We start from the raw sequence: 14641 nt of genomic DNA, 5'->3' as shown, positions 1-14641 counted from the left end.
GCCGGTCGACCCTCATGGGGTTCAACCTTTCCATTTTTCAAGTAGCCAAACTTGCTTGATTGGCAAGCAAGTTTGACTAGTCAATTTTCTTTTTTTTTTTTCTTTCTTTCCTTTTCCCATGTCACATTCCTTTCTTCTTCTTTATTCCAGCCTTCCCATCCCTTAAGGCTCTGGGATGGGATGCTCCCCTTTCTTGGGTGGCTTCCCTCTTTTTAAAATGATAAGTTTTGATTTGTATTCTTGTTTTTTTTTTTTTGATAAGTTTTAAAACCTTATGAATTTAAAGTGTTAAATTTCATTTTAACTTTTTAAAGTTGAAAAGGAGGTGTCATATAGGATGAGACGGCCCACCTATGGACTCCTATCACTTTATTAAATTTAATTGAACCATATTTTTCATTCTAAATAATTATTTTCTAATTAATGAAACTTGGTAATTTGGATTTCAATTCTTTCAAAATTAGAATTTAGATTTAAATGGAATGACTCTAAATGCAACTCAAATTAGGTTCAAATGTATGTAAAATGTCTCTAAACCAAAATTTTAGCTATATTGATTTTTTTTTCTTTTTTTTTATAAAAATTTGAATTCTTCACAAATGGATTTTGAAAGAGAATTTTCACTAAGGTCGATAGGACCCCTTTTGGCGTGTGAGTGTATTTCCTATATTTTTTTCTAAGTCTTACATAATCTATGGTATAACACTTGGTACATATTAGCACTATCAATTGATCACATATAAATGCGATTGCGAAAATTTATGAAAATTCCTCAAAAAATTTGCAGGTATTACAACATGAATGTCGCCGAAATGATTGGAGACCAAAAGAACCCTAGGGTTGCAAAAATAGGGCATCCAAATGCAATTAAAGTTTTGAAAAACAAAATGTTATTTTATAGATAGAAATTTCGCAATAAAAAGGAATTTTACAATTCAATTGTGATACTCCTTGAAAATTTTGCAATATAGGATGTTCACAAGTTTCTAGTAATTTCACAATACTTCATGTGATACTCCGTGAGAATTTTGCAGGTTAAATGATTTCCACAATAATTTTTGAAATAGCACAATATAAGTTGTGATTTGTTGACGAATTTCGCAAGTCCATCAACTTTTAATGTCATGACTTGCGAAAATGGAAATTTTGCAGTTGGGAGGAGTAAAAGCATCAAGAAAAAACTGGGAACATACAAAATTATCCATTTGGTGGATTTGATAAATTATGGGGCATTTCGAAAAACATGTCAAATTTATTGTACAATACGATCATTTTCTAATATTATTATTATTATTACTATTTAAGTGTGTTTCCCCAGTCTTGTTCTCAGCACAACAGAGGGGGTGGAATGATGTTGAGCCCAAAAAATAGATGTGGTCATCAGCCGCATCCAACGCTTGTTAGTACAATCGTTCCCAGTGACCGCAACATCTGAAATCCACCATCGAACGATAGATTGAACACCCTTTGTTTGTTCAAGATTGGATAGAATAACAAGGACAAAACATGTGTTTTGTCTGTTCTTCAACAAATGTTCTTCATCTAGTGCTTATTTTAACTCAAATAAGAGATCATATTTTTCTTATATGAAAATAAATAAATTGTGAAAAAAATCAAAATAAATCATAAAATCAAATAAGTTATAAATCATCCATAAATTAAATATAAAAACATCAATTCAAACTTCAATCAAAGAAGAAAAACTTAATCAAATTAAATATAAAAAGCTTTGACTAAAGAAGTATTATTTAAATCCTTAACTAAAGAAAAGTCTTATTTTTGTATTTAATTCAAACCATAAAATTAAAATCAGAGAAAAGTCCTATCAAAACCTAATTTGAAACCCTAGATCAAAAAGCCCTAATTAAAGAGAGAGTGAGTGTGAGAGAGACAAAATATATATATAAGAGAGAAACAGAGGTATGAGGAACAAGGGAAGGGAGAGAGAGGAACGAGGAGGGAGATGGGGGTATACCCCCTCTGCCACAAACCTTATTTTATTTTTTTAAGGGTGAGAACGTTGTTTTGTTTCCACCATTCTAGGGGTTGAAATGTTGAAAATAATGTTCCTAGGATGCGAGTTCCTTTGCATCCATCGGTTGTCATGATGCACATTTCGTGCCATCATAGTGTCCTGTATGATCAATCAAACACTCCCTAAGTGCATGTTGGCAATTAGGGATGTAAACGGTTCAAGTGCAATCCAATACCTTACCTGAATCTCAGCCCATTAAGTAGGTTTGGTAGCCAAATCTCGATTTGATTAATAATCGGATCTGGGTTTGGTATTTAGTTTTGCATTCAACCCCAAACCCAAATCTGACTATAAAACCCAACCCGATTAAGTGTAAATATTGGGTTTGAAGTTAGTCGAGTCTGGCTTTGGCTTTATCTTTTTTCCCATTTACATCTAACTCTGAACCCAATTAAGTCATTCTTGGTAATGTGTAGATTCGACCCAGATCCGAATTGTCTACATCCCTACAGATAACCAACACGGCTCCATACCCATTTTGGGATTTCATTATGGTTTGTATCTGAATTTATATTTTGGGATTTAAGATATGATCCTTTAATTCTCCTTTAAGAACTCCCATGGAGTGGTGAACTAAAGGAAGAGGACCTCGACCAGCACTGCGACAAATTTATTGTTAAGCATTGGGGCTTGTTAAGGTCTTCCCCGAGGGTTGGGTGATGGTAAGTCATTTCAATTCAATTCCAAGTCATTCATGGAGCTCTAGTCTATGTTAAATTGTATGTTAGCAAGACATCCCATCACAAATATGGTTCAGAGTTGGAGATTAAGAAAGAAGCCAAATCCATCAACTTTCCTACCATAACCACTTGTGCAAGCTTGGTCGCGATCTCCACAACGAAACCACTGTCATTTTCATAGACAATAAGAGCTTTGCTCCTTCACCACCGCGAGGTTGCCCACATGGCCAACGAGGTGGTTGTGAGGGTGTTGAGTTAAAGACCCTAGATCAAACCTTGCAGGAACACAAGTATGTTTGTAGCTTTCAGAAGTAGGCCACGTAAGGTAGGGTGGCCATGGGGTCCCACTCGGTGCTTTGTCTCTCTTCGACAAGATTCCTCATCATAAAAAAAACTGCTTCATCCAAAACTAAGCATCATTGAGTTCCAACGAGCAACCAACATATATTGCTTGCAATATAGAAATCAACGCAGTATAATTATTAAAATATTATATACACATGCCATTGCACACCACTGAAATGGTGTGTCCTTGTGGTATAAATTGGACCTATCAGTTAACAACCAGATAATTTGTAACTTAAAAACATTTATTAATAATATAATATAAAATTGTAATTAAAATATGGAAAGAAGTTTGTTATTTGTTTCAAACCATAACAATGATATTGCTTGGTTTGCTAGGCCACACAAGTATATTCATATAAATCAAAATCCCAAGAAGCACTTTGGGATGCCAATTCTCTATAATGATCCAAACTGGGGCCTATCGAGCCTGAGTTTATGGATGTTACTTCCTAGAGAAAAATTACTAAAATAACCTTGAAAAAATCATGCAATTTTTTTTTCATAATAAGGTCCTTACGTCCATCAATAGCAATGATTACCATCACAACAAAAGGTATTCAAATTATATATTCTGAATGAAAAGAAAATGTAAGGATGAAAAATACTCCAAGTATTTATGAGTTCGATAGTAGTCAAGTCTGAGTCCAAGGTCAAATCTTTCAATTTGCAGCACTCCCTGAACCTACAGTTGTAACCAAGAGAGGAGGTGAGTCTAAACTCAATAAAATTACATTTATAAATCAAACAAGACCGTTACAACTGTAGTGAACTCGAAGCTCTTAATCTTAGTTTAGTTTGCTAACTAAGCATATATGTTATTCATGGATTTTATCCCACTTTATTGTTTCTCTATTGTCATTCTCAAAGTAGATATTCATTCTACACTAATCGGCTATTCTAAAAATAACCTTCTTGGGTGTAGCACCCCATGTAGACAACTCAAAGTCTACGGTGTTGCCATACATATGAACCACTTACAACAACATAGTCCAAATCAACCCATACTATGGACTCACAATCGTTGCAACTTACTTGTCAATTGCAAGTCGTAAGCCTCAAAATGCTCATCGATAGCTAGCCGAAGAGCTCGACAGGCTGTACATGCCCCCAAGGTGCATGAGAAGCTATACTTGCCCCCAAGGTGTCTGAGAAGCTATAATTGCCCCAAGGTTTGTGGTTCATGATACATCCAACATGTGTCTAATATGCAATGTTTTCAACCCCTAAAGGTTACCTATGAATCTTTGAGCAAATCCTGTGATACGAACAAGGTACACATACCCCAAACAATGCCCTCGACCATGTCTCTCCTAGTAGAGTTCTTTATCATACCCTGCATTGTTATCCTATACAAATTATTCTTTCAGCTTTCATTTCTTGGCGTTAGTGCATTATACAATAACCAATGTATATTCACTAACTACTTTTAACATATATTATCAGACACATTACATATTTCTGAGGATAACAACCCACCACAAAGTTAGCTCATTACGTCATGACACTTACAATGCCCTACTCAAGGCATAAGCGTGACATTCTCAGGATAATTCCTATCTTGAAAACTCTAGAACTCTACTCTAATTTCTCAAGACAAGCATCCATATTTAGCAATATTTTACATGCATCAATATCATAATTTTCTCCATACAAGCTACATTCATAATCTAAATCATGTCATAAATCAAAGAACATGTAATATGTGTCAACATTTTTAAGCATCAGGCTACTCAATTGTTTTGTTCAAAACATGATAATACTAACATACTTACACCACATGGAATCCTATTGCAAGATGTCTAAACTAATCAACATGTATTTTATTTAACTAAGGAGGAATTTGCAAATGTTCACTTACCTGGAATGCTTAAATTTCAATTCTACAGAATAACCTTAGTCTTCTTACAAATTCTGATATGAATTAGACAAAAATCCTGTATCATAATTTAGAGTCTCGTCTTTATAAAAAATTATAAAAATATCTCTAGGCTTTTATGCCAAACTCTGACTTCAATTTCTCAGAGTTTGTCATCATGTCCCCTACTAATGGATCCTACTCAAAAAGAAGAATCCAAGCATTCAAAAATAACCTTCTTTCTGAATTTATGTTCTTTAAATTCTAAAATCTCGATTGGTTCTTCACTAATACTTAAGTCTTCTTGAATATTCAACACGGATTCGACTATATCCAGTATGTATAAAGGATCTGGCACGTACTTCCTTAACATGGATACATGAAACACATTGTACATCCTAGATAATAATGAAGGTAATATCAACCGATAGGATGCAGAACCTATCTTTTTCATGATTTCAAAGAGTCCAATATATCTTGGACTTAATTTTTCTTTCTTTCTGAACCTCATTACCCCTTTAAAATGTGATATCTTCAAGAAAATGTGGTTACCTTGCTCGAACTCCAACTCACATCGCCTCTTATCTGCATAACTTTTCTGATGACTTTGAGTTGTTAGGAGTCTTTCACGGATGAATTTGATTTGCTCTTCCACCTGTCGAACCAATTCAGGCCATAATGTCTTTCTCTCACCTACATGGTCCCAGCACAGAGGCATTCTACAACGTCTCCCATATAAAGTTTTGTGGGCAGTCATACCAATGTTAGCTTGAAAACTATTGTTATATGCGATTTTCATTAATGACAGAATCTCGTGCCAAGAGTCATGATATTCTAATACACAAGCTTGCAATATATCCTCCAGTGTTTGGATGGTCCTTTTCGATTGTCCATCTGTCGAGTAATGAAAAGTCATACTCATTTTTAATTGCGTCCCCATTTCTTCTTGAAAGCTTTTCCAAAACTTGGAGGTGAATTTTGAATCTCTATTGGAGACAATATAGTCTGGCACTCTGTGCAATCTCACTGTCTCTCTAATAAAGCGACGAGTTAATTGTTCGAAAAAACACGTTATCTTGCACGCGAAAAAATATGCAAACTTCGTCAACCTATTGATAATCACCCAGATATTATTCAATCCTTCCTTGATCTTACAAAAGCCTGTGACAAAATTCATTATGATATTTGCCTACTTTCATACAGTTATGGGTAGCGGTTGCAAGAGTCCACCCGATCTCTAATGTTCGATCTTTACTTGCTGACATACAAGGCATCTGCTGACAAAATTAGCAACATCCTTCTTTATTTTATTCTACCAAAAGTTGTCCTTTAAATCCCTATACATCTTCGTACTACTTAGGTGAATGGAGTACCTGAAATGATGAGCTTCATCAAGTTGTTTCCTAAGTTCTTCATCCTTAGCAATACACACTCAATCTCAAAAATCTCATAATACCTTGGTCATCCACCATGAAATCTCAAACTTCACCTTTAGATACTACTAATTTAATTCCTTCTAATTATTGATCTAAGGGCTACTTCTCCTCTATCTTGTCTCAATTTTCAGACCCCAAGGTCGTATGAACAAACATTAATCGACTTGGTAGACATTGCACTTATGTTTTTTATTCCACAATGCTGACAAGCAGATTTGATAGAAAGTCTTAAAGCCGCTTCTGCTTTCTAACTAAGTGCATCAACAACCATGTTAGCTTTCTCTGGATGATACTTTAATTCAAAATCATAAACCTTGAGTAGCTATTGCCATTGCCTCATATTCAATTCTTTCTGTTAGAACATATATTTCAAACTCTGGTGTTCAGTATAAACCTTAAATGGTTCTTCATATAAGTAATGATGCCAAATTTTGAGTGCAAATACTACCATCATCAACTCTAGATCATGGGTTGAGTAATTAATCTCATGCACCTTTAATTATCGAGATACATATGTGATAACCCTGTCATGCTGTATCAAGACACAACCCAATTAATTATGTGATACATCATTATAAATGGTAAAACTGCCAGTGCGAGAAGGTATAACTAATACTGGTGCAATGGTTAATCATTTTTTATTTCTTGAAAACTTTATTCACACTTCTCATTTTACTCAAACTTCACATCCTTCTTTGTAAGCTTAGTCATTGGGGTCGCTAATATTAAAAATTCTTCAACAAAATGCATGTAATGTCCTCCTAAATCCAAGAAACTCTAAATCTCAGTGGCATTCTTGGGTCTAGACTAGTTGGTCACTGCTTCAACTTTTGTTGGGTTCACCACCACCCCCTATTTACTGATGATATGTCCTAAAAATGAGACTTGATCTAACCAGAACACACATTTAGAGAACTTAGCACATAGCTTATGTTCCCTAAGTTTTTGCAAAACTATTGTAAAATATTTTGAATGTTGTTCCTTATTGGCTGAATAGATGAGAATAACATCCACAAACACCATCACAAACATGTCCAAAAATAGTCTAAACACCCAATTAATTAAATCCATGAACACAACTGGGTCATTCATCAGACCAAAAGGCATGACCAAAAATTCATAATACCCATATCTTGAGCGAAAAGTTGTCTTGGCCACATATTTTTCCCAAATTTTTAAATAGTGATACCTAGAGCGTAGATCCAACTAAGAAAAATAGGATTCCCCTTGAAGTTGATCGAATAAATCATTTATCCTTGGCAATGGATATTTGTTCTTTATTGTCACTGCATTTAATTTCCTTTAGTCGATGTACATATGCAGTGACCCATCCTTTTTCATAAACAAGATCGGTGTGCCCCATGGTGACACCGATGGTCGGATAAATCCAACATCCAATAACTCCTACAACTGATTCTTGAGTTCTTTAAGTTTTGCAGGTCTCATCCTATACGGTGCAATAGAGATGGGTGTTGTGCCAGAAAATAGGTTGATCTAGAACTCGACTTTCCTATTTGGTAAAAGTTCTAGTTTCTTCAGGAAAAACATCTATAAATTCTCGTATAATTTTAACTTCTGTGATCGTGAGGTTATCACTACTTTTATCTTTATATAAATCAAATACCCAAGAAAACCCTTCTGTAGGTAACGGTTGGCCTAAAGATATGAAATAATTGTTGGTTTTGCTAGTTTTTTAACACCCTAAAAGGTGAATATTGAGGCTTCAAGGTATTGTAAACTAACAAATTTTCTTCGACAATTGATAGTCGCATGAAGGTTAGATAACCAATCCATACCTAAGATAATTGCCTACTCCCTTAAATTCCAATATCAGGAGGTCTACCAACAATAGACATTCTTTAATTTGCACATTGCAGCCTTTGGTAACCTTATCCATATAAACGGTCTTTCTCACTGGTGTTTCTACTTGGTAATTTATGTTTAGAGCTGTAGGTAAAAGAGGTAATAGTGCAACAAAAGTAGGGGTAGTAAAGCTATGTGTTGTTCTCGAGTCGAAAATAACATGGGCACAAACACCAGAAATAAAAAGTGTATCTTTCACAACGTTTGAACTAGCAAGAGCTTCCTGCAGAGTTATCGAATAAACTCAGCCTAGAGCAACTGATTTGTCTTTGGGTTTTGCTCCATCTCCTTGCTCTGGCTAGGGACGCTTCCTGGCGATGTGTCCCGTCTGTCCGCAATTATAGCACTTGATATTTCTTTCATTACAACAACCTTCATGCTTGAGGCCACAAGTCCTACAATTGTTATTGTTCTTAGAATGTGACCCTTGGTGCCAGAGTTTTTTTTTGTTAAGGCTTCTTCCCATGTAGCTTATTGTTGCTTTTTCCACTGCTTTCTTCTTGTGCCTTCGAAAACCTGTTGTTATTTTTTTTCTTTTTGAAGAAACCTTGGGACGACAAACTAGATTGTCTCTATTGTACTTGCTTTGGCTTCTCCTCTGTCTTTGGCTTTGATGTCTGGGCATCCCAAAACTCATAATGAGATGTCATTTCCACAAGTCTAGCAAACTTTTGAATTTGCAGTGGTCCCACTATCCCCAATATTTCAGACTTTAGTCCATGTTCATAAAGCTTGCATTTCTGCTTTTTGGTTGAAACTAAAACTATTGTGAATCTAGATAACAAATTGAACTTGGCGGTGTAGGCCGCCACACTCATGCTTTCTTACTTCAATTTCCTGAACTCTTCTTCTTTTTCCATTCTTTCGATCTTGGGAGAAAATTGTCGGTAGAACTTGTTCCTGAAAGTGGTCCAGGAAACAAATTCTCTATTACCCAGGACACCTCTGATGGATAGCCATCAGTACTCTACATCTCCCACCAGGTTCGGTGCTGCCACACAAGCCTTTTGGCCCTCACAGCATTGTATAACATCCAGTGTCTTTTCTGCCTGCATCATTCATTTCTCTACTGCCTCTCCCCGATGAGTTTCATCAAAGGTGTACACCCTCATATTCTTGAACTTCTTAGCCCAAGAACTGCTTTCATATGCAACTTGGTTTTGGTTCTATTGTAGTAAATTTTGTAATAACTCATACAAAATTCTTTATGTGGTATAATCGGGAGGCACACCCCTCTCCACAATAGCATGTTTTTGCCTATGAAAATTTGGTGATGCTCCTCCACCTTTTGCTCCCATACTACGAGGAGGCAAACTCCTTGATGCTTGTAGAGATACAAGACCACTGGGGCTTGCAGTACCCCTCATTGCAGAACCTTTATCTGCATACCTTACTTAAGGAGCAACTCAGCTCCTGCTTGCTTCGAAGCCCCGGGATTGATAGGATATACCTTGGCGAGTCCTCATACTGCAATTAAGAGTAGAGTAAGCTATTAAATAAATACACTTGTGCATTTTACGCATTCAATATAATATGCAAACAAACATATCCATCACACATAAACTATTGTTTTATTAAGCAACTTCTTTATAAAGTTAGCGAGTATTTTCATGAGTTCTTTAGCAAACACATTCTATACTGCTACTGGCAGGTGTAGCAGTGTTTGGCTCTACTACACAATGGCCATAATGGGGTCTATTACAACCTGCCCCATAAGCTACTGCATCCATGGTTTCTCATTCATCTTCTCTTGACATGACTATAAGGAGGACGTTCCCGTGATATTGGCGTTCCCCAAATGGGTGGTGCTACCACATCAACTTCATACCCTTGACCCCCCGGTCATTGATTATGACGACGACTGACGTCGGGAGAGGAGTGAGAGGTGTCATATTCTTGATTGCCCTGGACACATCCATTAGGGTTGTCACAAAGAGTGATAAGACGATGACCATCTGGTCTGTATGAATAATCTCTGGATGCCTCTGTCTTTCTGCATCCCTACCAATTCTACGGTTGTTTTCATTGTTGTTGTTAGCATCTATAGCTGCTAACATGAAAGACCTTCTAAACTGAGGATCTAGCCACTATGTGCACTTTTCTATGACTCGATGCTACTGATTTAAACTTGGATGATACAAATTATCTTTCTTATAGGATCATATAATCTTGATAATCCTCAATTCATAATATTTTTTTTTCAAAACTTGGTTCTGATACCAATTGTAACAACCCAAACTAGGGCCTCTCGAGCCCAAGATTATGGACATTAGTTCACAGAGGAAAATAACCTCGAAAATATTCATGCCTTATTTTTTTCATAATAAGGTCCTTACATTCATCAATAGTAATGATTATCATCCCAACAAAAAGTATTCAAATTACATATCTTAGATGAAAATAAAATGCAAGGATGAAAATACTTCAAGTATTTATAAGTCTGAAAGTAGTTGAGTCTAAGTCCGATAGTAGCCAAGTTTGAGTCCAAGGTCAAATCCTTCAGTTGGCAGCAGTCCTTGAACCTACAATTCTAACCAAGAGAGGGGGGTAAGTCTATAACTCATTGAAATTATATCTACAAATCAGACACGACTGCTATAACTGTAGTGAGCTATAAGTTCCTAATCTTAGTTTAGTTTGCTAACTAAGCACACATGTTATTTATAATTTTTATCTTTTTTTATTGTTTCTCTATCATCATTCTCAATATACATATTCATATTCTACTCTAATCAGTTATTCCGAAAATAGTCTCCTTGGGCGTAGCAACCCATGTAGACAACTCAGAGTCTACGGTATTGGCCAAACATATAAATCACTCACAACAACATAGTCTAAATTGGCTTAGACTATGGACTCACAATTGCAATAATTTGCTTGCCGGTTGCAAGCCGAGAGCCTCAAAATGTTCATCGATAGCTAGCCGAAAAGTCAAGAAGCTATACCTGCCCCCCAAAGTGTTCGAGGAGCTATACATGCCTCCAAGGTTTGTGGTTTATGTTGCATCCTACATGTATCCAATAAACAATGTTTTTAACCCTTAAGGGTTACCTAGGAAGTCTTGAGCAAATCTCAAGGTACGAATGACATACACACACACAAAACAATACCCTAGACCATGTCTCTCCTAGTAGAGTTCTTTATTATACCATGTATTGTTATCCCATGCACATTATTCTTTCAGCTTTCATTTTTTAACGTTAGTGCATTATACAATAATCAATGTATGTTCACTAACTACTTTTAACATATATTAACAGTCACATCTATATTTCAGAGGATAACAACCCATCACAAAGTTAGTTCATTATGTCACAACACTTATAATGCCCCTCGCAAGGCATAAGCGTGACATTTTCAAGATAATTTCTATCCTGAAAACTCTGAAATCTAATCTCATTTCTTAAGTCAAATATCCACATTTAACAATATTTTACATGCATCAATGTCATGATTTTATCTAAACAAGCTACATTCATAATCTAAATCATGTCATAAATCGAAGAACATGTAATATGTGTCAACATTTTTAAGCATCATACTGACATCAAAATTATGAATTCATAAGCATGATACTCTATTGTTCTATTTAAAACATGATAACACTAGCATACTTACAACACATGAAATCTCATTACAAGATGTCTAAACTAACCTGCATGTATTTTATTTAACTAAGGAGGAATTTGCAAATGTTCACTTACCCGAAACACTTAAATTCTAATTCTATATAATAACTTTAGTCTTCTTGCAAATTTTAATCTGAAATAGACAAAAATCACATATCATCATTTAGAGTCTCGTCTTTATAAAAAATTCTAAAAATACCCCTAGGCCTTTATGCCAAACTTTGACTCTGTTTTCTCAGAGTTTGTCATTTTGTCTCGTGCTAATGGATCCTAGTGAAAAGGAAGAATCTAAAGATCCAAAATTCACTTGAATATGATATCGAGATAAAAAGTTATGCATAATCTACTAATCGGGTACATCAAGGGCAAAATGGTCTTTTTACTTTTTGACCATCCTTGGGCTCATGAAACTTTTTTTCAAATTTCTTTTGTGTCGAGTCACATCTTGTCTTTACACCACACCTAATTTACACTCATTATGATCCAGATTTAGTTCAACTGGATCTGTTGATTGAGTTTATGATTTAAATCCAATCTTACTCTAATATAAATCAGTTAAGTTTTCAAACATAAACTCAACTAAATCCTGGATCAGGTACAATAGATTCAAACCTTGTTCCTAATAGGTTTGGTACAAGTGTGGTGTCAACGATGGAAAGAGCTTAAGTTTGAGCTAAACTCAATTGGATCCAATTTGCTTTGGATCAACTGTATGTAGACAATATCCGATTTGAGTTTGGATCTAAACCGGTATTCGACTTGTATTGAAAACTGAAACATTCACTGTCTCGATTTTCACCTTGTTCAATATATACGTATATATATCCGCACACACACATATATATATATATATATACATATATATGTATTTTTTATTTTTTAAAAACTTGGTCGACTTGGTTATGTCAATAGCAAACCTGATTCAGTCTTGGACCAAGTCGGTCTGTCCAAAAGCAGACTTGACTCGGTCTGGACCGAGTTGGCCTGCCAAAATAGACCTGACTCGATATGGAGTACATCCAGACCGAGTTGGTCTGGTATATATATATTGTTTATTTTATTATTATTTTTAATATTTTGTTTTTGTTTTTTTTTTATAAACATGGCCAACCCGGTTTAGACCGAGTCGGTCTATCAATAGCAAACCTGAGTCAGTCTGGTATTTTTTTTCTACCTGACTTGGTCTGGACCAGATCCAGACTGAGTCAGCTGATAGACCCGCTCTGACTTGGTTTGGGGCACGCTCAGACTGAGTCAGTCTGGGTTAATACCTACCTGGCTCAGTGCTGAGTGGTTTGGTTTATTCAGTTTGCTATGCTACGCAGACCGAGTCAATCCCTTTAGAACCCGAGAACCATGAGGTCTCTTTTTTTTTCCTCAGACCCAACTCGGTCAAGTTACCCAGATCGAGTTTGGTATGTCGTCTCAGATAGGACTGCGCCCCTTTCGACCAGGCTCGGTCTGACGCGTTCGAACCCAAGATGGCCCAACATTTTGGGGTTAAGACAGAGAGTAGAAACTCTGTCTCTCCCTTCTCTCTTTGTTATTGTAGCCTCCAGCAACAACCATACGGTTGCCGACGCTGAAACAGGGCAACCTTCCTGCCTCCCACCATTAATGCAGTGGCACTGCCAACAACAAAAGTTGTCGATGGCAGTTCGCCCCCTCTCCCTTCTATTTTTTTTTTTTGAAACAGTAAGCTATCGGCAACTGCGTTGCCTACAGTGAGGGCAGAGGGGTGATCCCCTCTGTGCCTCTCCATTGAGGGTGGCAGGGACATGATCGATCTTTGTCTCTGCCTTTTTTTTTATACCGAGTCAGCAACCCTCGTGGTTGCCAATTTTGTTTTCTAGCCACCTGCAACCTACTGGTTGCCAGTTGTGAGGACAGAGGGAATGCCCCCCACTGCGCCTCCTCAATGAGGGTGGTAGGGACAGGGGCGACTCCCTGTCTCTGCCCCTCTCTCCTCCTTGATGATACCCACCATTGTCGTTGACAATCGTGGTGGTTGCCGATTTTTTTTTTTTTTAAATCAGGAGAGAACCAACCTACCTCCTGCCGGCGAAGACACCTCCCTCTTCTTCTTCTCCTCTCCTGCTTCTTCCTTCTTTCTCTCAATCTCTCTCTCTCTTTCTATGTCCCATCTCTCTTTCACAACAAATTTTACAGAAATAGAGAGGGAAAATGTTTTTCTACCCCCACTACTACTCCTCGTTAAGAGGTGTTCCCCTCTCTTTCCCCACTACCCATACGTGGGAGAGAGGGGGTTACCCTCTTTACTTAGAGGAGGCAGGGGCCCCTTCCTCTCCCCTATTACCCATTTAATAACTGAACCAGGTGGGATTAATCCCACTTGGTAGGTGTTACATTCTCACATAAACAAGAAACAACAAATAAGAGTCGGTTTCTCAGCACTCATTTTCTAATGTATGAGTAGATGTGTCAATTAGATTCATTCTCTCTTGTGCATAAGAGCTAGAGTCTCATGAAACATTGCCAAACATGCCTTGAGTCATTAATTTTTCTTATCTGACTCATTGGCATCCTAAATCTTCAACAACAATTTTTTGTCAATTAGATTCATTCTCTCTTGTGCATAAGAGCCAGAGTCTCATGAAACATTGCCAAACATGCCTTGAATCATTAATTTTTCTTATCTGACTCATTGGCATCCTAAATTTTCAACAACAAATTTTCAAAAGTCTCATTAGCATTATGCCCATGAACTTGATGAGCAAAGCGATTTTTCCTTAAAAAAGAAAACATTATTCTCATGATTCATGTCAGCAGTCAAT

This window comes from Nuphar pumila, chromosome 2, assembly GCF_984573655.1.
Source record: "Nuphar pumila chromosome 2, dmNupPumi1.hap1.1, whole genome shotgun sequence".
In the NCBI taxonomy this organism is placed as follows: domain Eukaryota; kingdom Viridiplantae; phylum Streptophyta; class Magnoliopsida; order Nymphaeales; family Nymphaeaceae; genus Nuphar; species Nuphar pumila.
Note: the sequence above shows the minus strand (reverse complement) of the source record.